Genomic DNA, 20,567 nt, shown 5'->3' on the forward strand with positions numbered 1-20,567 from the left:
GTGTGTGAGGTACCGCAGAGTGTGTGTGAGGTACCGCAGAGTGTGTGTGAGGTACCGCAGGGTGTGTGTGAGGGATCGCAGAGTTTGCGTGAGGTACCTCAGAGTGTGTGTGAGGGATCGCAGAGTGTGTGTGTGAGGTACCGCAGAGTGTGTGTGAGGTACCTCAGGGTGTGTGTGAGGTACCTCAGATTGAGTGTGAGGTATCGCAGTGTGTGTGTGAGGTAGGTCAGAGTGTGTGTGTGGTACCTCAGAGTGTGTGTGAGGGATCGCAGAGTGTGTGTGAGGTACTGCAGAGTGTGTGTGAGGTACCTCAGAGTGTGTGTGATGTACCTCAGAGTGTGTGTGAGGTGCCGCAGAGTGTGTGTGAGGTACCCCAGAGTGTGTGTGAGGTACTTCAGAGTGTGTGTGAGGTACCTCAGACTGAGTGTGAGGTATCGCAGAGTGTATGTGAGGTAGGTCAGAGTGTGTGTGTGGTACCTCAGAGTGTGTGTGAGGTAGGTCAGAGTGTGTGTGTGGTACCTCAGGGTGTGTGTGAGGTACCTCAGATTGAGTGTGAGGTACTTCAGAGTGTGTGTGATGTAGGTCAGAGTGTGTGTGAGGTAGGTCAGAGTGTGCATGATGTAGGTCAGAGTGTGTGTGAGGTACCGCAGAGCGTGTATGCGATTGCTCAGATTGTGAGCGGTGTAGATCAGAGTGTGCACGAGGTAGCTCACAGTGTGCGCCGCGAGGTAGGTTCGAGTGTGCATCAGGTAGATCTGAGTGTGCAGATGGTAGCTCAGAGTATCTGTGAGGTACCGCAGTGTGTGTGTGTGAGGTAGCTCAGAGTGTGTGTGAGGTAGCTCAGAGTGTGTGTGAGGTAGCTCAGAATGTGTGTGAGGTATCGCATAGTATGTGTGAGGTATCGCAGAGTGTGTGTGAGGTACCTCAGAGTGTGTGTGAGGGATCGCAGAGTGTGTGTGAGGTAGATCAGAATGTGTGTGAGGGATCGCAGAGTGTGTGTGAGGTACCGCAGAGTATGTGTGAGGTACCTCAGGGTGTGTGTGAGGTACCTCAGAGTGTGTGTGAGGTACCGCAGAGTGTGCGTGAGGTACCGCAGAGTGTGTGTGAGGTACCTCAGGGTGTGTGTGAGGGATCGCAGAGTGTGTGTGAGGTACCGCAGAGTGTGTGTGAGGTACCTCAGGGTGTGTGTGAGGGATCGCAGAGTGTGTGTGAGGTACCACAGAGTGTGTGTGAGGTACCTCAGGGTGTGTGTGAGGGATCGCAGAGTGTGTGTGAGGTATCGTAGAGTGTGCGTGAGGTACCTCAGGGTGTGTGTGAGGGATCGCAGAGTGTGTGTGAGGTACCTCAGAGTGTGTGTGAGGTATGTCAGAGTGAGTGTGAGGTTGGTCAGACTGTGTGTGATGTAGGTCAGAGTGTGTGTGAGGCACCTCAGAGTGTGTGTGATGTAGGTCAGAGTGTGTGTGAGGTAGGTCAGATGTGTGTGAGGTAGGTCAGAGTGTGTGTGAGGTACCTCAGAGTGTGTGTGAGGTACCTCAGAGTGTGTGTGAGGTAGGTCAGGGTGTGTGTGTGGTACCTCAGAGTGTGTGTCAGGTACCACAGTGTGTGTGTGAGGTAGATCAGAGTGTGTGTGAGGTAGGTCAGAGTGTGCACGAGGTAGGTCAGAGTGTGTGTGAGGTACCGCAGAGCGTGTATGCGATTGCTCAGAGTGTGAACGGTGTAGATCAGAGTGTGCACGAGATAGCTCAGAGTGTGAGGGATCGCAGAGTGTGTGTGAGGTACCTCAGAGTGTGTGTGAGGTAGGTCAGAGTGTGTGTGAGGTTGGTCAGAGGGTGTGTGTGGTAGGTCAGAGTGTGTGTGAGGTATCGCAGAGTGTATGTGAGGTAGGTCAGAGTGTGTGTGTGGTACCTCAGAGTGTGTGTGAGGTACCTCAGATTGAGTGTGAGGTACTTCAGAGTGTGTGTGAGGTAGGTCAGAGTTTGTGTGAGGTAGGTCACAGTGTGCACGAGGTAGGTCAGAGTGTGTGTGAGGTACCGCAGAGCGTGTATGCGATTACTCAGATTGTGAACGGTGTAGATCAGAGTGTGCACGAGATAGCTCAGAGTGTGTGCGGGGTAGGTCAGAGTGTGCACGAGGTAGGTCAGAGTGTGCTTGAGGTAGCTCAGAGTGTGAACGAGGTAGGTCAGAGTGTGTGTGAGGTAGATCAGAGTGTGAACGAGGTAGGTCAGAGTGTGTACGAGGTAGGTCAGAGTTTGCTTGATGTGGCTCAGAGTGTGAACGAGGTAGGTCAGAGTTTGCTTGAGGTAGCTCAGAGTGTGCACGAGGTAGGTCAGAGTGTGCTTGAGGTAGCTCTGAGTGTGCACGAGGTAGGTCAGACTGTGTGTGAGGTACCGCAGAGCGTGTATGCGATTGTTCAGAGTGTGAACGGTGTAGATCAGAGTGTGCACGAGACAGCTCAGAGTGTGTGCGGGGTAGGTCAGAGTGTGCACGAGGTAGCTCACAGTGTGCGCGAGGTAGGTCAGAGCGTGCACGAGGTAGGTCAGAGTGTGCTTGAGGTAGCTCAGAGTGTGAACGAGGTAGGTCAGCGTGTGAGCGAGGTAGCTCAGAGTGTGCACGAGGTAGGTCAGAGTGTGCTTGAGGTAGCTCAGAGTGTGAACGAGGTAGGTCAGAGTGTGCATGAGGTAGCTCAGAGTGTGCACGAGGTGTGTGAGGTACGTCAGGGTGTGTGTGAGGGATCGCAGAGTGTGTGTGAGTTACCGTAGAGTGTGTGTGAGGTACCTCAGGGTGTGTGTGAGGGATCGCAGAGTGTGTGTGAGTTACCGCAGAGTGTGTGTGAGGTACCTCAGGGTGTGTGTGAGGAATCGCAGAGTGTGTGTGAGGTTTCGCAGAGTGTGTTTGAGGGATCGCAGAGTGTGTGTGAGGTATCGCAGAGTGTGTGTGAGGTATAGCAGTGTGCGTTTGAGGTATCGCAGAGAGTGTGCGAGGGATCGCAGAGTGTGTGTGAGGTATCGGAGAGTGTGTGTGAGGTACCTCAGAGTGTGTGTGAGGGATCGCAGAGTGTGTGTGAGGTAGCTCAGAATGTGTGTGAGGGATGGCAGAGTGTGTGTGAGGTAATGCAGAGTGTGTGTGAGGTACCTCAGGGTGTGTGTGAGGGATCGCAGAGTGTGTGTGAGGTACCGCAGAGTGTGTGTGAGGTTCCTCAGGGTGTGTGTGAGGGATCGCAGAGTGTGTGTGAGGTATCGCCGAGTGTGCGTGAGGTACCTCAGGGTGCGTGTGAGGTATCGCAGAGTGTGTGTGAGGTACCTCAGAGTGTGTGTGAGGTAGGTCAGAGTGTGTGTGAGGTTGGTCAGAGTGTGTGTGAGGTAGGTCAGAGTGTGTGTGAGGTACCTCAGAGTGTGTGTGAGGTAGGTCAGAGTGTGTGTGAGGTAGGTCAGAGTGTGTGTGAGGTAACTCAGAGTGTGTGTGAGGTACCTCAGAGTGTGTGTGAGATAGGTCAGAGTGTGTGTGAGGTACCTCAGAGTGTGTGTGAGGTAGGTCAGAGTGTGTGTGAGGTTGGTCAGAGTGTGTGTGAGGTAGGTCAGAGTGTGTGTGAGGTACCTCAGAGTGTGTGTGAGGTGGGTCAGAGTGTGTGTGAGGTAACTCAGAGTGTCTGTGAGGTACCTCAGAGTGTGTGTGAGGTAGGTCAGGGTGTGTGTGTGGTACCTCAGAGTGTGTGTCAGGTACCACAGAGTGTGTGTGAGGTAGGTCAGAGTGTGTGTGAGGTAGGTCAGAGTGTGCACGAGATAGCTCAGAGTGTGTGCGGGGTAGGTCAGAGTGTGCACGAGGTAGGTTAGAGTGTGCTTGAGGTAGGTCAGAGTGTGCACGAGGTAGGTTAGAGTGTGCTTCAGGTAGCTCAGAGTGTGAACGAGGTAGGTCAGAGTGTGCACGAGGTAGGTCAGAGTGTGCTTGAGGTAGCTCAGAGTGTGCACGAGGTAGGTCAGATTGTGTGTGAGGTACCTCAGGGTGTGTGTGAGGGATCGCAGAGTGTGTGTGAGGTATCGTAGAGTGTGCGTGAGGTACCTCAGGGTGTGTGTGAGGGATCGCAGAGTGTGTGTGAGGTACCTCAGAGTGTGTGTGAGGTATGTCAGAGTGAGTGTGAGGTTGGTCAGACTGTGTGTGATGTAGGTCAGAGTGTGTGTGAGGCACCTCAGAGTGTGTGTGATGTAGGTCAGAGTGTGTGTGAGGTAGGTCAGATGTGTGTGAGGTAGGTCAGAGTGTGTGTGAGGTACCTCAGAGTGTGTGTGAGGTACCTCAGAGTGTGTGTGAGGTAGGTCAGGGTGTGTGTGTGGTACCTCAGAGTGTGTGTCAGGTACCACAGTGTGTGTGTGAGGTAGATCAGAGTGTGTGTGAGGTAGGTCAGAGTGTGCACGAGGTAGGTCAGAGTGTGTGTGAGGTACCGCAGAGCGTGTATGCGATTGCTCAGAGTGTGAACGGTGTAGATCAGAGTGTGCACGAGATAGCTCAGAGTGTGAGGGATCGCAGAGTGTGTGTGAGGTACCTCAGAGTGTGTGTGAGGTAGGTCAGAGTGTGTGTGAGGTTGGTCAGAGGGTGTGTGTGGTAGGTCAGAGTGTGTGTGAGGTACCGCAGAGTGTGTGTGAGGTACCTCAGGGTGTGTGTGAGGTACCTCAGAGTGTGTGTGAGGTACCGCAGAGTGTGCGTGAGGTACCGCAGAGTGTGTGTGAGGTACCTCAGGGTGTGTGTGAGGGATCGCAGAGTGTGTGTGAGGTACCGCAGAGTGTGTGTGAGGTACCTCAGGGTGTGTGTGAGGGATCGCAGAGTGTGTGTGAGGTACCGCAGAGTGTGTGTGAGGTACCTCAGGGTGTGTGTGAGGGATCGCAGAGTGTGTGTGAGGTATCGTAGAGTGTGCGTGAGGTACCTCAGGGTGTGTGTGAGGGATCGCAGAGTGTGTGTGAGGTACCTCAGAGTGTGTGTGAGGTATGTCAGAGTGAGTGTGAGGTTGGTCAGACTGTGTGTGATGTAGGTCAGAGTGTGTGTGAGGCACCTCAGAGTGTGTGTGATGTAGGTCAGAGTGTGTGTGAGGTAGGTCAGATGTGTGTGAGGTAGGTCAGAGTGTGTGTGAGGTACCTCAGAGTGTGTGTGAGGTACCTCAGAGTGTGTGTGAGGTAGGTCAGGGTGTGTGTGTGGTACCTCAGAGTGTGTGTCAGGTACCACAGTGTGTGTGTGAGGTAGATCAGAGTGTGTGTGAGGTAGGTCAGAGTGTGCACGAGGTAGGTCAGAGTGTGTGTGAGGTACCGCAGAGCGTGTATGCGATTGCTCAGAGTGTGAACGGTGTAGATCAGAGTGTGCACGAGATAGCTCAGAGTGTGAGGGATCGCAGAGTGTGTGTGAGGTACCTCAGAGTGTGTGTGAGGTAGGTCAGAGTGTGTGTGAGGTTGGTCAGAGGGTGTGTGTGGTAGGTCAGAGTGTGTGTGAGGTATCGCAGAGTGTATGTGAGGTAGGTCAGAGTGTGTGTGTGGTACCTCAGAGTGTGTGTGAGGTACCTCAGATTGAGTGTGAGGTACTTCAGAGTGTGTGTGAGGTAGGTCAGAGTTTGTGTGAGGTAGGTCACAGTGTGCACGAGGTAGGTCAGAGTGTGTGTGAGGTACCGCAGAGCGTGTATGCGATTACTCAGATTGTGAACGGTGTAGATCAGAGTGTGCACGAGATAGCTCAGAGTGTGTGCGGGGTAGGTCAGAGTGTGCACGAGGTAGGTCAGAGTGTGCTTGAGGTAGCTCAGAGTGTGAACGAGGTAGGTCAGAGTGTGTGTGAGGTAGATCAGAGTGTGAACGAGGTAGGTCAGAGTGTGTACGAGGTAGGTCAGAGTTTGCTTGATGTGGCTCAGAGTGTGAACGAGGTAGGTCAGAGTTTGCTTGAGGTAGCTCAGAGTGTGCACGAGGTAGGTCAGAGTGTGCTTGAGGTAGCTCTGAGTGTGCACGAGGTAGGTCAGAGTGTGTGTGAGGTACCGCAGAGCGTGTATGCGATTGTTCAGAGTGTGAACGGTGTAGATCAGAGTGTGCACGAGACAGCTCAGAGTGTGTGCGGGGTAGGTCAGAGTGTGCACGAGGTAGCTCACAGTGTGCGCGAGGTAGGTCAGAGCGTGCACGAGGTAGGTCAGAGTGTGCTTGAGGTAGCTCAGAGTGTGAACGAGGTAGGTCAGCGTGTGAGCGAGGTAGCTCAGAGTGTGCACGAGGTAGGTCAGAGTGTGCTTGAGGTAGCTCAGAGTGTGAACGAGGTAGGTCAGAGTGTGCATGAGGTAGCTCAGAGTGTGCACGAGGTGTGTGAGGTACGTCAGGGTGTGTGTGAGGGATCGCAGAGTGTGTGTGAGTTACCGTAGAGTGTGTGTGAGGTACCTCAGGGTGTGTGTGAGGGATCGCAGAGTGTGTGTGAGTTACCGCAGAGTGTGTGTGAGGTACCTCAGGGTGTGTGTGAGGGATTGCAGAGTGTGTGTGAGGTTTCGCAGAGTGTGTTTGAGGGATCGCAGAGTGTGTGTGAGGTATCGCAGAGTGTGTGTGAGGTATAGCAGTGTGCGTTTGAGGTATCGCAGAGAGTGTGCGAGGGATCGCAGAGTGTGTGTGAGGTATCGGAGAGTGTGTGTGAGGTACCTCAGAGTGTGTGTGAGGGATCGCAGAGTGTGTGTGAGGTAGCTCAGAATGTGTGTGAGGGATGGCAGAGTGTGTGTGAGGTAATGCAGAGTGTGTGTGAGGTACCTCAGGGTGTGTGTGAGGGATCGCAGAGTGTGTGTGAGGTACCGCAGAGTGTGTGTGAGGTTCCTCAGGGTGTGTGTGAGGGATCGCAGAGTGTGTGTGAGGTATCGCCGAGTGTGCGTGAGGTACCTCAGGGTGCGTGTGAGGTATCGCAGAGTGTCTGTGAGGTACCTCAGAGTGTGTGTGAGGTAGGTCAGAGTGTGTGTGAGGTTGGTCAGAGTGTGTGTGAGGTAGGTCAGAGTGTGTGTGAGGTACCTCAGAGTGTGTGTGAGGTAGGTCAGAGTGTGTGTGAGGTAGGTCAGAGTGTGTGTGAGGTAACTCAGAGTGTGTGTGAGGTACCTCAGAGTGTGTGTGAGATAGGTCAGAGTGTGTGTGAGGTACCTCAGAGTGTGTGTGAGGTAGGTCAGAGTGTGTGTGAGGTTGGTCAGAGTGTGTGTGAGGTAGGTCAGAGTGTGTGTGAGGTACCTCAGAGTGTGTGTGAGGTGGGTCAGAGTGTGTGTGAGGTAACTCAGAGTGTCTGTGAGGTACCTCAGAGTGTGTGTGAGGTAGGTCAGGGTGTGTGTGTGGTACCTCAGAGTGTGTGTCAGGTACCACAGAGTGTGTGTGAGGTAGGTCAGAGTGTGTGTGAGGTAGGTCAGAGTGTGCACGAGATAGCTCAGAGTGTGTGCGGGGTAGGTCAGAGTGTGCACGAGGTAGGTTAGAGTGTGCTTGAGGTAGGTCAGAGTGTGCACGAGGTAGGTTAGAGTGTGCTTCAGGTAGCTCAGAGTGTGAACGAGGTAGGTCAGAGTGTGCACGAGGTAGGTCAGAGTGTGCTTGAGGTAGCTCAGAGTGTGCACGAGGTAGGTCAGATTGTGTGTGAGGTACCTCAGGGTGTGTGTGAGGGATCGCAGAGTGTGTGTGAGGTATCGTAGAGTGTGCTTGAGGTACCTCAGGGTGTGTGTGAGGGATCGCAGAGTGTGTGTGAGGTACCTCAGAGTGTGTGTGAGGTATGTCAGAGTGAGTGTGAGGTTGGTCAGACTGTGTGTGATGTAGGTCAGAGTGTGTGTGAGGCACCTCAGAGTGTGTGTGATGTAGGTCAGAGTGTGTGTGAGGTAGGTCAGATGTGTGTGAGGTAGGTCAGAGTGTGTGTGAGGTACCTCAGAGTGTGTGTGAGGTACCTCAGAGTGTGTGTGAGGTAGGTCAGGGTGTGTGTGTGGTACCTCAGAGTGTGTGTCAGGTACCACAGTGTGTGTGTGAGGTAGATCAGAGTGTGTGTGAGGTAGGTCAGAGTGTGCACGAGGTAGGTCAGAGTGTGTGTGAGGTACCGCAGAGCGTGTATGCGATTGCTCAGAGTGTGAACGGTGTAGATCAGAGTATGCACGAGATAGCTCAGAGTGTGAGGGATCGCAGAGTGTGTGTGAGGTACCTCAGAGTGTGTGTGAGGTAGGTCAGAGTGTGTGTGAGGTTGGTCAGAGGGTGTGTGTGGTAGGTCAGAGTGTGTGTGAGGTACCGCAGAGTGTGTGTGAGGTACCTCAGGGTGTGTGTGAGGTACCTCAGAGTGTGTGTGAGGTACCGCAGAGTGTGCGTGAGGTACCGCAGAGTGTGTGTGAGGTACCTCAGGGTGTGTGTGAGGGATCGCAGAGTGTGTGTGAGGTACCGCAGAGTGTGTGTGAGGTACCTCAGGGTGTGTGTGAGGGATCGCAGAGTGTGTGTGAGGTACCGCAGAGTGTGTGTGAGGTACCTCAGGGTGTGTGTGAGGGATCGCAGAGTGTGTGTGAGGTATCGTAGAGTGTGCGTGAGGTACCTCAGGGTGTGTGTGAGGGATCGCAGAGTGTGTGTGAGGTACCTCAGAGTGTGTGTGAGGTATGTCAGAGTGAGTGTGAGGTTGGTCAGACTGTGTGTGATGTAGGTCAGAGTGTGTGTGAGGCACCTCAGAGTGTGTGTGATGTAGGTCAGAGTGTGTGTGAGGTAGGTCAGATGTGTGTGAGGTAGGTCAGAGTGTGTGTGAGGTACCTCAGAGTGTGTGTGAGGTACCTCAGAGTGTGTGTGAGGTAGGTCAGGGTGTGTGTGTGGTACCTCAGAGTGTGTGTCAGGTACCACAGTGTGTGTGTGAGGTAGATCAGAGTGTGTGTGAGGTAGGTCAGAGTGTGCACGAGGTAGGTCAGAGTGTGTGTGAGGTACCGCAGAGCGTGTATGCGATTGCTCAGAGTGTGAACGGTGTAGATCAGAGTGTGCACGAGATAGCTCAGAGTGTGAGGGATCGCAGAGTGTGTGTGAGGTACCTCAGAGTGTGTGTGAGGTAGGTCAGAGTGTGTGTGAGGTTGGTCAGAGGGTGTGTGTGGTAGGTCAGAGTGTGTGTGAGGTATCGCAGAGTGTATGTGAGGTAGGTCAGAGTGTGTGTGTGGTACCTCAGAGTGTGTGTGAGGTACCTCAGATTGAGTGTGAGGTACTTCAGAGTGTGTGTGAGGTAGGTCAGAGTTTGTGTGAGGTAGGTCACAGTGTGCACGAGGTAGGTCAGAGTGTGTGTGAGGTACCGCAGAGCGTGTATGCGATTACTCAGATTGTGAACGGTGTAGATCAGAGTGTGCACGAGATAGCTCAGAGTGTGTGCGGGGTAGGTCAGAGTGTGCACGAGGTAGGTCAGAGTGTGCTTGAGGTAGCTCAGAGTGTGAACGAGGTAGGTCAGAGTGTGTGTGAGGTAGATCAGAGTGTGAACGAGGTAGGTCAGAGTGTGTACGAGGTAGGTCAGAGTTTGCTTGATGTGGCTCAGAGTGTGAACGAGGTAGGTCAGAGTTTGCTTGAGGTAGCTCAGAGTGTGCACGAGGTAGGTCAGAGTGTGCTTGAGGTAGCTCTGAGTGTGCACGAGGTAGGTCAGAGTGTGTGTGAGGTACCGCAGAGCGTGTATGCGATTGTTCAGAGTGTGAACGGTGTAGATCAGAGTGTGCACGAGACAGCTCAGAGTGTGTGCGGGGTAGGTCAGAGTGTGCACGAGGTAGCTCACAGTGTGCGCGAGGTAGGTCAGAGCGTGCACGAGGTAGGTCAGAGTGTGCTTGAGGTAGCTCAGAGTGTGAACGAGGTAGGTCAGCGTGTGAGCGAGGTAGCTCAGAGTGTGCACGAGGTAGGTCAGAGTGTGCTTGAGGTAGCTCAGAGTGTGAACGAGGTAGGTCAGAGTGTGCATGAGGTAGCTCAGAGTGTGCACGAGGTGTGTGAGGTACGTCAGGGTGTGTGTGAGGGATCGCAGAGTGTGTGTGAGTTACCGTAGAGTGTGTGTGAGGTACCTCAGGGTGTGTGTGAGGGATCGCAGAGTGTGTGTGAGTTACCGCAGAGTGTGTGTGAGGTACCTCAGGGTGTGTGTGAGGGATTGCAGAGTGTGTGTGAGGTTTCGCAGAGTGTGTTTGAGGGATCGCAGAGTGTGTGTGAGGTATCGCAGAGTGTGTGTGAGGTATAGCAGTGTGCGTTTGAGGTATCGCAGAGAGTGTGCGAGGGATCGCAGAGTGTGTGTGAGGTATCGGAGAGTGTGTGTGAGGTACCTCAGAGTGTGTGTGAGGGATCGCAGAGTGTGTGTGAGGTAGCTCAGAATGTGTGTGAGGGATGGCAGAGTGTGTGTGAGGTAATGCAGAGTGTGTGTGAGGTACCTCAGGGTGTGTGTGAGGGATCGCAGAGTGTGTGTGAGGTACCGCAGAGTGTGTGTGAGGTTCCTCAGGGTGTGTGTGAGGGATCGCAGAGTGTGTGTGAGGTATCGCCGAGTGTGCGTGAGGTACCTCAGGGTGCGTGTGAGGTATCGCAGAGTGTCTGTGAGGTACCTCAGAGTGTGTGTGAGGTAGGTCAGAGTGTGTGTGAGGTTGGTCAGAGTGTGTGTGAGGTAGGTCAGAGTGTGTGTGAGGTACCTCAGAGTGTGTGTGAGGTAGGTCAGAGTGTGTGTGAGGTAGGTCAGAGTGTGTGTGAGGTAACTCAGAGTGTGTGTGAGGTACCTCAGAGTGTGTGTGAGATAGGTCAGAGTGTGTGTGAGGTACCTCAGAGTGTGTGTGAGGTAGGTCAGAGTGTGTGTGAGGTTGGTCAGAGTGTGTGTGAGGTAGGTCAGAGTGTGTGTGAGGTACCTCAGAGTGTGTGTGAGGTGGGTCAGAGTGTGTGTGAGGTAACTCAGAGTGTCTGTGAGGTACCTCAGAGTGTGTGTGAGGTAGGTCAGGGTGTGTGTGTGGTACCTCAGAGTGTGTGTCAGGTACCACAGAGTGTGTGTGAGGTAGGTCAGAGTGTGTGTGAGGTAGGTCAGAGTGTGCACGAGATAGCTCAGAGTGTGTGCGGGGTAGGTCAGAGTGTGCACGAGGTAGGTTAGAGTGTGCTTGAGGTAGGTCAGAGTGTGCACGAGGTAGGTTAGAGTGTGCTTCAGGTAGCTCAGAGTGTGAACGAGGTAGGTCAGAGTGTGCACGAGGTAGGTCAGAGTGTGCTTGAGGTAGCTCAGAGTGTGCACGAGGTAGGTCAGATTGTGTGTGAGGTACCTCAGGGTGTGTGTGAGGGATCGCAGAGTGTGTGTGAGGTATCGTAGAGTGTGCTTGAGGTACCTCAGGGTGTGTGTGAGGGATCGCAGAGTGTGTGTGAGGTACCTCAGAGTGTGTGTGAGGTATGTCAGAGTGAGTGTGAGGTTGGTCAGACTGTGTGTGATGTAGGTCAGAGTGTGTGTGAGGCACCTCAGAGTGTGTGTGATGTAGGTCAGAGTGTGTGTGAGGTAGGTCAGATGTGTGTGAGGTAGGTCAGAGTGTGTGTGAGGTACCTCAGAGTGTGTGTGAGGTACCTCAGAGTGTGTGTGAGGTAGGTCAGGGTGTGTGTGTGGTACCTCAGAGTGTGTGTCAGGTACCACAGTGTGTGTGTGAGGTAGATCAGAGTGTGTGTGAGGTAGGTCAGAGTGTGCACGAGGTAGGTCAGAGTGTGTGTGAGGTACCGCAGAGCGTGTATGCGATTGCTCAGAGTGTGAACGGTGTAGATCAGAGTGTGCACGAGATAGCTCAGAGTGTGAGGGATCGCAGAGTGTGTGTGAGGTACCTCAGAGTGTGTGTGAGGTAGGTCAGAGTGTGTGTGAGGTTGGTCAGAGGGTGTGTGTGGTAGGTCAGAGTGTGTGTGAGGTACCGCAGAGCGTGTATGCGATTACTCAGATTGTGAACGGTTTAGATCAGAGTGTGCACGAGATAGCTCAGAGTGTGTGCGGGGTAGGTCAGAGTGTGCACGAGGTAGGTCAGAGTGTGCTTGAGGTAGCTCAGAGTGTGAACGAGGTAGGTCAGAGTGTGTGTGAGGTAGATCAGAGTGTGAACGAGGTAGGTCAGAGTGTGTACGAGGTAGGTCAGAGTTTGCTTGATGTAGCTCAGAGTGTGAACGAGGTAGGTCAGAGTTTGCTTGAGGTAGCTCAGAGTGTGCACGAGGTAGGTCAGAGTGTGCTTGAGGTAGCTCTGAGTGTGCACGAGGTAGGTCAGAGTGTGTGTGAGGTACCGCAGAGCGTGTATTCGATTGTTCAGAGTGTGAACGGTGTAGATCAGAGTGTGCACGAGACAGCTCAGAGTGTGTGCGGGGTAGGTCAGAGTGTGCACGAGGTAGCTCACAGTGTGCGCGAGGTAGGTCAGAGCGTGCACGAGGTAGGTCAGAGTGTGCTTGAGGTAGCTCAGAGTGTGAACGAGGTAGGTCAGCGTGTGAGCGAGGTAGCTCAGAGTGTGCACGAGGTAGGTCAGAGTGTGCTTGAGGTAGCTCAGAGTGTGAACGAGGTAGCTCAGAGTGTGCATGAGGTAGCTCAGAGTGTGCACGAGGTGTGTGAGGTACGTCAGGGTGTGTGTGAGGGATCGCAGAGTGTGTGTGAGTTACCGTAGAGTGTGTGTGAGGTACCTCAGGGTGTGTGTGAGGGATCGCAGAGTGTGTGTGAGTTACTGCAGAGTGTGTGTGAGGTACCTCAGGGTGTGTGTGAGGGATCGCAGAGTGTGTGTGAGGTTTCGCAGAGTGTGTGTGAGGGATCGCAGAGTGTGTGTGAGGTATCGCAGAGTGTGTGTGAGGTATAGCAGTGTGCGTTTGAGGTATCGCAGAGAGTGTGCGAGGTAGCTCAGAGTGTGTGTGAGGGATCGCAGAGTGTGTGTAAGGTAGGTCAGAGTGTGTGTGAGGTAGGTCAGAGTTTGTGTGAGGTAGGTCAGAGTGTGTGTGAGGGATCGCAGAGTGTGTGTGAGGTACCGCAGAGTGTGTGTGAGGTATCGCAGAGTGTGTGTGAGGTATCACAGGATGTGTGTGAGGTATCGCAGAGTGTGTGTGAGGTATCGCAGACTGTGTGTGAGGTACCGCAGAGTGTGTGTGAGGTACCGCAGACTGAGTGTGTGGTACCTCAGAGTGTGTGTGAGGTACCTCAGATTGAGTGTGAGGTACTTCAGAGTGTGTGTGAGGTAGGTCAGAGTGTGTGTGAGGTAGGTCAGAGTGTGCACGAGGTAGGTCAGAGTGTGTGTGAGGTACCGCAGAGCGTGTATGCGATTGCTCAGATTGTGAACGGTGTAGATCAGAGTGTGCACGAGGTAGCTCACAGTGTGCGCCGCGAGGTAGGTTAGAGTGTGCATCAGGTAGATCTGAGTGTGCAGAAGATAGCTCAGAGTATGGGTGAGGTACCGCAGTGTGTGTGTGTGAGGTAGCTCAGAGTGTGTGTGAGGGATCGCAGAGTGTGTGTGAGGTATCGGAGAGTGTGTGTGAGGTACCTCAGAGTGTGTGTGAGGGATCGCAGAGTGTGTGTGAGGTAGCTCAGAATGTGTGTGAGGGATGGCAGAGTGTGTGTGAGGTAATGCAGTGTGTGTGTGAGGTACCTCAGGGTGTGTGTGAGGGATCGCAGAGTGTGTGTGAGGTACCTCAGAGTGTGTGTGAGGTAGGTCAGGGTGTGTGTGTGGTACCTCAGAGTGTGTGTCAGGTACCACAGTGTGTGTGTGAGGTAGATCAGAGTGTGTGTGAGGTAGGTCAGAGTGTGCACGAGGTAGGTCAGAGTGTGTGTGAGGTACCGCAGAGCGTGTATGCGATTGCTCAGAGTGTGAACGGTGTAGATCAGAGTGTGCACGAGATAGCTCAGAGTGTGAGGGATCGCAGAGTGTGTGTGAGGTACCTCAGAGTGTGTGTGAGGTAGGTCAGAGTGTGTGTGAGGTTGGTCAGAGGGTGTGTGTGGTAGGTCAGAGTGTGTGTGAGGTATCGCAGAGTGTATGTGAGGTAGGTCAGAGTGTGTGTGTGGTACCTCAGAGTGTGTGTGAGGTACCTCAGATTGAGTGTGAGGTACTTCAGAGTGTGTGTGAGGTAGGTCAGAGTTTGTGTGAGGTAGGTCACAGTGTGCACGAGGTAGGTCAGAGTGTGTGTGAGGTACCGCAGAGCGTGTATGCGATTACTCAGATTGTGAACGGTGTAGATCAGAGTGTGCACGAGATAGCTCAGAGTGTGTGCGGGGTAGGTCAGAGTGTGCACGAGGTAGGTCAGAGTGTGCTTGAGGTAGCTCAGAGTGTGAACGAGGTAGGTCAGAGTGTGTGTGAGGTAGATCAGAGTGTGAACGAGGTAGGTCAGAGTGTGTACGAGGTAGGTCAGAGTTTGCTTGATGTGGCTCAGAGTGTGAACGAGGTAGGTCAGAGTTTGCTTGAGGTAGCTCAGAGTGTGCACGAGGTAGGTCAGAGTGTGCTTGAGGTAGCTCTGAGTGTGCACGAGGTAGGTCAGAGTGTGTGTGAGGTACCGCAGAGCGTGTATGCGATTGTTCAGAGTGTGAACGGTGTAGATCAGAGTGTGCACGAGACAGCTCAGAGTGTGTGCGGGGTAGGTCAGAGTGTGCACGAGGTAGCTCACAGTGTGCGCGAGGTAGGTCAGAGCGTGCACGAGGTAGGTCAGAGTGTGCTTGAGGTAGCTCAGAGTGTGAACGAGGTAGGTCAGCGTGTGAGCGAGGTAGCTCAGAGTGTGCACGAGGTAGGTCAGAGTGTGCTTGAGGTAGCTCAGAGTGTGAACGAGGTAGGTCAGAGTGTGCATGAGGTAGCTCAGAGTGTGCACGAGGTGTGTGAGGTACGTCAGGGTGTGTGTGAGGGATCGCAGAGTGTGTGTGAGTTACCGTAGAGTGTGTGTGAGGTACCTCAGGGTGTGTGTGAGGGATCGCAGAGTGTGTGTGAGTTACCGCAGAGTGTGTGTGAGGTACCTCAGGGTGTGTGTGAGGGATTGCAGAGTGTGTGTGAGGTTTCGCAGAGTGTGTTTGAGGGATCGCAGAGTGTGTGTGAGGTATCGCAGAGTGTGTGTGAGGTATAGCAGTGTGCGTTTGAGGTATCGCAGAGAGTGTGCGAGGGATCGCAGAGTGTGTGTGAGGTATCGGAGAGTGTGTGTGAGGTACCTCAGAGTGTGTGTGAGGGATCGCAGAGTGTGTGTGAGGTAGCTCAGAATGTGTGTGAGGGATGGCAGAGTGTGTGTGAGGTAATGCAGAGTGTGTGTGAGGTACCTCAGGGTGTGTGTGAGGGATCGCAGAGTGTGTGTGAGGTACCGCAGAGTGTGTGTGAGGTTCCTCAGGGTGTGTGTGAGGGATCGCAGAGTGTGTGTGAGGTATCGCCGAGTGTGCGTGAGGTACCTCAGGGTGCGTGTGAGGTATCGCAGAGTGTCTGTGAGGTACCTCAGAGTGTGTGTGAGGTAGGTCAGAGTGTGTGTGAGGTTGGTCAGAGTGTGTGTGAGGTAGGTCAGAGTGTGTGTGAGGTACCTCAGAGTGTGTGTGAGGTAGGTCAGAGTGTGTGTGAGGTAGGTCAGAGTGTGTGTGAGGTAACTCAGAGTGTGTGTGAGGTACCTCAGAGTGTGTGTGAGATAGGTCAGAGTGTGTGTGAGGTACCTCAGAGTGTGTGTGAGGTAGGTCAGAGTGTGTGTGAGGTTGGTCAGAGTGTGTGTGAGGTAGGTCAGAGTGTGTGTGAGGTACCTCAGAGTGTGTGTGAGGTGGGTCAGAGTGTGTGTGAGGTAACTCAGAGTGTCTGTGAGGTACCTCAGAGTGTGTGTGAGGTAGGTCAGGGTGTGTGTGTGGTACCTCAGAGTGTGTGTCAGGTACCACAGAGTGTGTGTGAGGTAGGTCAGAGTGTGTGTGAGGTAGGTCAGAGTGTGCACGAGATAGCTCAGAGTGTGTGCGGGGTAGGTCAGAGTGTGCACGAGGTAGGTTAGAGTGTGCTTGAGGTAGGTCAGAGTGTGCACGAGGTAGGTTAGAGTGTGCTTCAGGTAGCTCAGAGTGTGAACGAGGTAGGTCAGAGTGTGCACGAGGTAGGTCAGAGTGTGCTTGAGGTAGCTCAGAGTGTGCACGAGGTAGGTCAGATTGTGTGTGAGGTACCTCAGGGTGTGTGTGAGGGATCGCAGAGTGTGTGTGAGGTATCGTAGAGTGTGCTTGAGGTACCTCAGGGTGTGTGTGAGGGATCGCAGAGTGTGTGTGAGGTACCTCAGAGTGTGTGTGAGGTATGTCAGAGTGAGTGTGAGGTTGGTCAGACTGTGTGTGATGTAGGTCAGAGTGTGTGTGAGGCACCTCAGAGTGTGTGTGATGTAGGTCAGAGTGTGTGTGAGGTAGGTCAGATGTGTGTGAGGTAGGTCAGAGTGTGTGTGAGGTACCTCAGAGTGTGTGTGAGGTACCTCAGAGTGTGTGTGAGGTAGGTCAGGGTGTGTGTGTGGTACCTCAGAGTGTGTGTCAGGTACCACAGTGTGTGTGTGAGGTAGATCAGAGTGTGTGTGAGGTAGGTCAGAGTGTGCACGAGGTAGGTCAGAGTGTGTGTGAGGTACCGCAGAGCGTGTATGCGATTGCTCAGAGTGTGAACGGTGTAGATCAGAGTGTGCACGAGATAGCTCAGAGTGTGAGGGATCGCAGAGTGTGTGTGAGGTACCTCAGAGTGTGTGTGAGGTAGGTCAGAGTGTGTGTGAGGTTGGTCAGAGGGTGTGTGTGGTAGGTCAGAGTGTGTGTGAGGTACCGCAGAGCGTGTATGCGATTACTCAGATTGTGAACGGTTTAGATCAGAGTGTGCACGAGATAGCTCAGAGTGTGTGCGGGGTAGGTCAGAGTGTGCACGAGGTAGGTCAGAGTGTGCTTGAGGTAGCTCAGAGTGTGAACGAGGTAGGTCAGAGTGTGTGTGAGGTAGATCAGAGTGTGAACGAGGTAGGTCAGAGTGTGTACGAGGTAGGTCAGAGTTTGCTTGATGTAGCTCAGAGTGTGAACGAGGTAGGTCAGAGTTTGCTTGAGGTAGCTCAGAGTGTGCACGAGGTAGGTCAGAGTGTGCTTGAGGTAGCTCTGAGTGTGCACGAGGTAGGTCAGAGTGTGTGTGAGGTACCGCAGAGCGTGTATTCGATTGTTCAGAGTGTGAACGGTGTAGATCAGAGTGTGCACGAGACAGCTCAGAGTGTGTGCGGGGTAGGTCAGAGTGTGCACGAGGTAGCTCACAGTGTGCGCGAGGTAGGTCAGAGCGTGCACGAGGTAGGTCAGAGTGTGCTTGAGGTAGCTCAGAGTGTGAACGAGGTAGGTCAGCGTGTGAGCGAGGTAGCTCAGAGTGTGCACGAGGTAGGTCAGAGTGTGCTTGAGGTAGCTCAGAGTGTGAACGAGGTAGCTCAGAGTGTGCATGAGGTAGCTCAGAGTGTGCACGAGGTGTGTGAGGTACGTCAGGGTGTGTGTGAGGGATCGCAGAGTGTGTGTGAGTTACCGTAGAGTGTGTGTGAGGTACCTCAGGGTGTGTGTGAGGGATCGCAGAGTGTGTGTGAGTTACTGCAGAGTGTGTGTGAGGTACCTCAGGGTGTGTGTGAGGGATCGCAGAGTGTGTGTGAGGTTTCGCAGAGTGTGTGTGAGGGATCGCAGAGTGTGTGTGAGGTATCGCAGAGTGTGTGTGAGGTATAGCAGTGTGCGTTTGAGGTATCGCAGAGAGTGTGCGAGGTAGCTCAGAGTGTGTGTGAGGGATCGCAGAGTGTGTGTAAGGTAGGTCAGAGTGTGTGTGAGGTAGGTCAGAGTTTGTGTGAGGTAGGTCAGAGTGTGTGTGAGGGATCGCAGAGTGTGTGTGAGGTACCGCAGAGTGTGTGTGAGGTATCGCAGAGTGTGTGTGAGGTATCACAGGATGTGTGTGAGGTATCGCAGAGTGTGTGTGAGGTATCGCAGACTGTGTGTGAGGTACCGCAGAGTGTGTGTGAGGTACCGCAGACTGAGTGTGTGGTACCTCAGAGTGTGTGTGAGGTACCTCAGATTGAGTGTGAGGTACTTCAGAGTGTGTGTGAGGTAGGTCAGAGTGTGTGTGAGGTAGGTCAGAGTGTGCACGAGGTAGGTCAGAGTGTGTGTGAGGTACCGCAGAGCGTGTATGCGATTGCTCAGATTGTGAACGGTGTAGATCAGAGTGTGCACGAGGTAGCTCACAGTGTGCGCCGCGAGGTAGGTTAGAGTGTGCATCAGGTAGATCTGAGTGTGCAGAAGATAGCTCAGAGTATGGGTGAGGTACCGCAGTGTGTGTGTGTGAGGTAGCTCAGAGTGTGTGTGAGGGATCGCAGAGTGTGTGTGAGGTATCGGAGAGTGTGTGTGAGGTACCTCAGAGTGTGTGTGAGGGATCGCAGAGTGTGTGTGAGGTAGCTCAGAATGTGTGTGAGGGATGGCAGAGTGTGTGTGAGGTAATGCAGTGTGTGTGTGAGGTACCTCAGGGTGTGTGTGAGGGATCGCAGAGTGTGTGTGAGGTACCGCAGAGTGTGTGTGAGGTTCCTCAGGGTGTGTGTGAGGGATCGCAGAGTGTGTGTGAGGTATCGCCGAGTGTGCGTGAGGTACCTCAGGGTGCGTGTGAGGTATCGCAGAGTGTGTGTGAGGTACCTCAGAGTGTGTGTGAGGTAGGTCAGAGTGTGTGTGAGGTTGGTCAGAGTGTGTGTGAGGTAGGTCAGAGTGTGTGTGAGGTAGGTCAGAGTGTGTGTGAGGTACCTCAGAGTGTGTGTGAGGTAGGTCAGAGTGTGTGTGAGGTAGGTCAGAGTGTGTGTGAGGTAACTCAGAGTGTGTGTGAGGTACCTCAGAGTGTGTGTGAGGTAGGTCAGAGTGTGTGTGAGGTACCTCAGAGTGTGTGTGAGGTAGGTCAGAGTGTGTGTGAGGTTGGTCAGTGTGTGTGTGAGGTAGGTCAGAGTGTGTGTGAGGTACCTCAGAGTGTGTGTGAGGTGGGTCAGAGTGTGTGTGAGGTAACTCAGAGTGTCTGTGAGGTACCTCAGAGTGTGTGTGAGGTAGGTCAGGGTGTGTGTGTGGTACCTCAGAGTGTGTGTCAGGTACCACAGAGTGTGTGTGAGGTAGGTCAGAGTGTGTGTGAGGTAGGTCAGAGTGTGCACGAGATAGCACAGAGTGTGTGCGGGGTAGGTCAGAGTGTGCACGAGGTAGGTTAGAGTGTGCTTGAGGTAGGTCAGAGTGTGCACGAGGTAGGTTAGAGTGTGCTTCAGGTAGCTCAGAGTGTGAACGAGGTAGGTCAGAGTGTGCACGAGGTAGGTCAGAGTGTGCTTGAGGTAGCTCAGAGTGTGCACGAGGTAGGTCAGATTGTGTGTGAGGTACCGCAGAGCGTGTATGCAATTGCTCAGAGTGTGAACGGTGGAGATCAGAGTGTGCAAGAGACAGCTCAGAGTGTGTGCGGGGTAGGTCAGAGTGTGCACGAGGTAGGTCAGAGTGTGCATGAGATAGCTCAGAGTGTGAACGAGGTAAGTCAGAGTGTGTGCGAGTTAGCTCAGAGTGTGCACGAGGTAGGTAAGAGTGTGCTTGAGGTAGCTCAGAGTGTGAACGAGGTAGGTCAGAGTGTGCGTGAGGTAGGTCAGAGTGTGCTTGAGGTAGCTCAGAGTGTGTGCGAGGTAGCTCAGAGTGTGCACGAGGTAGGTCAGAGTGTGCGTGAGGTAGGTCAGCGTGTGTTTGAGGTATCTCAGAGTGTGCGTGAGGTAGGTCAGAGTGTTCGCGAGGTAGGTCAGAGTGTGAACGAGGTAGGTCAGAGTGTGCTTGAGGTAGCTCAGAGTTTGAACGAGGTAGCTCAGAGTGTGAACGAGGTAGCTCAGAATGTGCGTGAGGTAGGTCAGAGTGTGCACGAGGTAGGTCAGACTGTGCGTGAGGTAGGTCAGACTGTGAACGACGTAGCTCAGAGTGTGCGCGGGGTAGCTCAGGGTGTGCACGAGGTAGGTCCGTGTGTGAACGAGGTAGCTCAGAGTGTGCACGAGGTAGCTCAGATTGTGAACGAGGTAGCTCAGAATGTCCGTGAGGTAGGTCAGAGTGTGCACGAGGTAGGTCAGAGTGTGCACGAGGTAGCTCAGAGTGTGCGCGAGGTAGCTCAGAGTGTGCACGAGGTAGCTCAGAGTGTGCACAAGGTAGCTCAGAGTGTGAACGAGGTAGGTCAGAGTGTGAACGATGTTGGTCAGAGTTTGAACGAGGTAGCTCAGAGTGTGCGCCGCGAGGTAGGTTAGAGTGTGTGTGAGGGATCGCAGAGTGTGTGTGTGAGGTAGGTCAGAGTGTGCGTCAGTTAAATCTGAGTTTGCAGGAGGTAGCTCAGAGTGTGTGTGAGGTACCTCAGAGGGTGTGTGAAGTACCTCAGGGTGTGTGTGAAGTACCTCAGGGTGTGTGTGAGGTACCTCAGAGTGTGTGTGAGGTACCTCTAGGTGTGTGTGAGGTATCGCAGAGTGTTTCTGAGATACCGCAGAGTGTGCACGATGGAGCTCAGAGTCTGTGTGAGGTATCGTAGAGTTTGTGTGAGGTATCGCAGAGTGTGTGTGAGGTATCACAGTGTGTGGGAGGTATCGCAGAGTGTGTGTGAGGTATCGCAGAGTGTGTGTGAGGTACCGCAGAGTGTGTGTGAGGTACCGCAGAGTGTGCGTTAGATACCGCAGAGTGTGTGTGAGGTACAT

The sequence above is a fragment of the Scyliorhinus torazame genome, chromosome 12 (genome assembly GCF_047496885.1).
Source record: "Scyliorhinus torazame isolate Kashiwa2021f chromosome 12, sScyTor2.1, whole genome shotgun sequence".
NCBI lineage: Eukaryota > Metazoa > Chordata > Chondrichthyes > Carcharhiniformes > Scyliorhinidae > Scyliorhinus > Scyliorhinus torazame.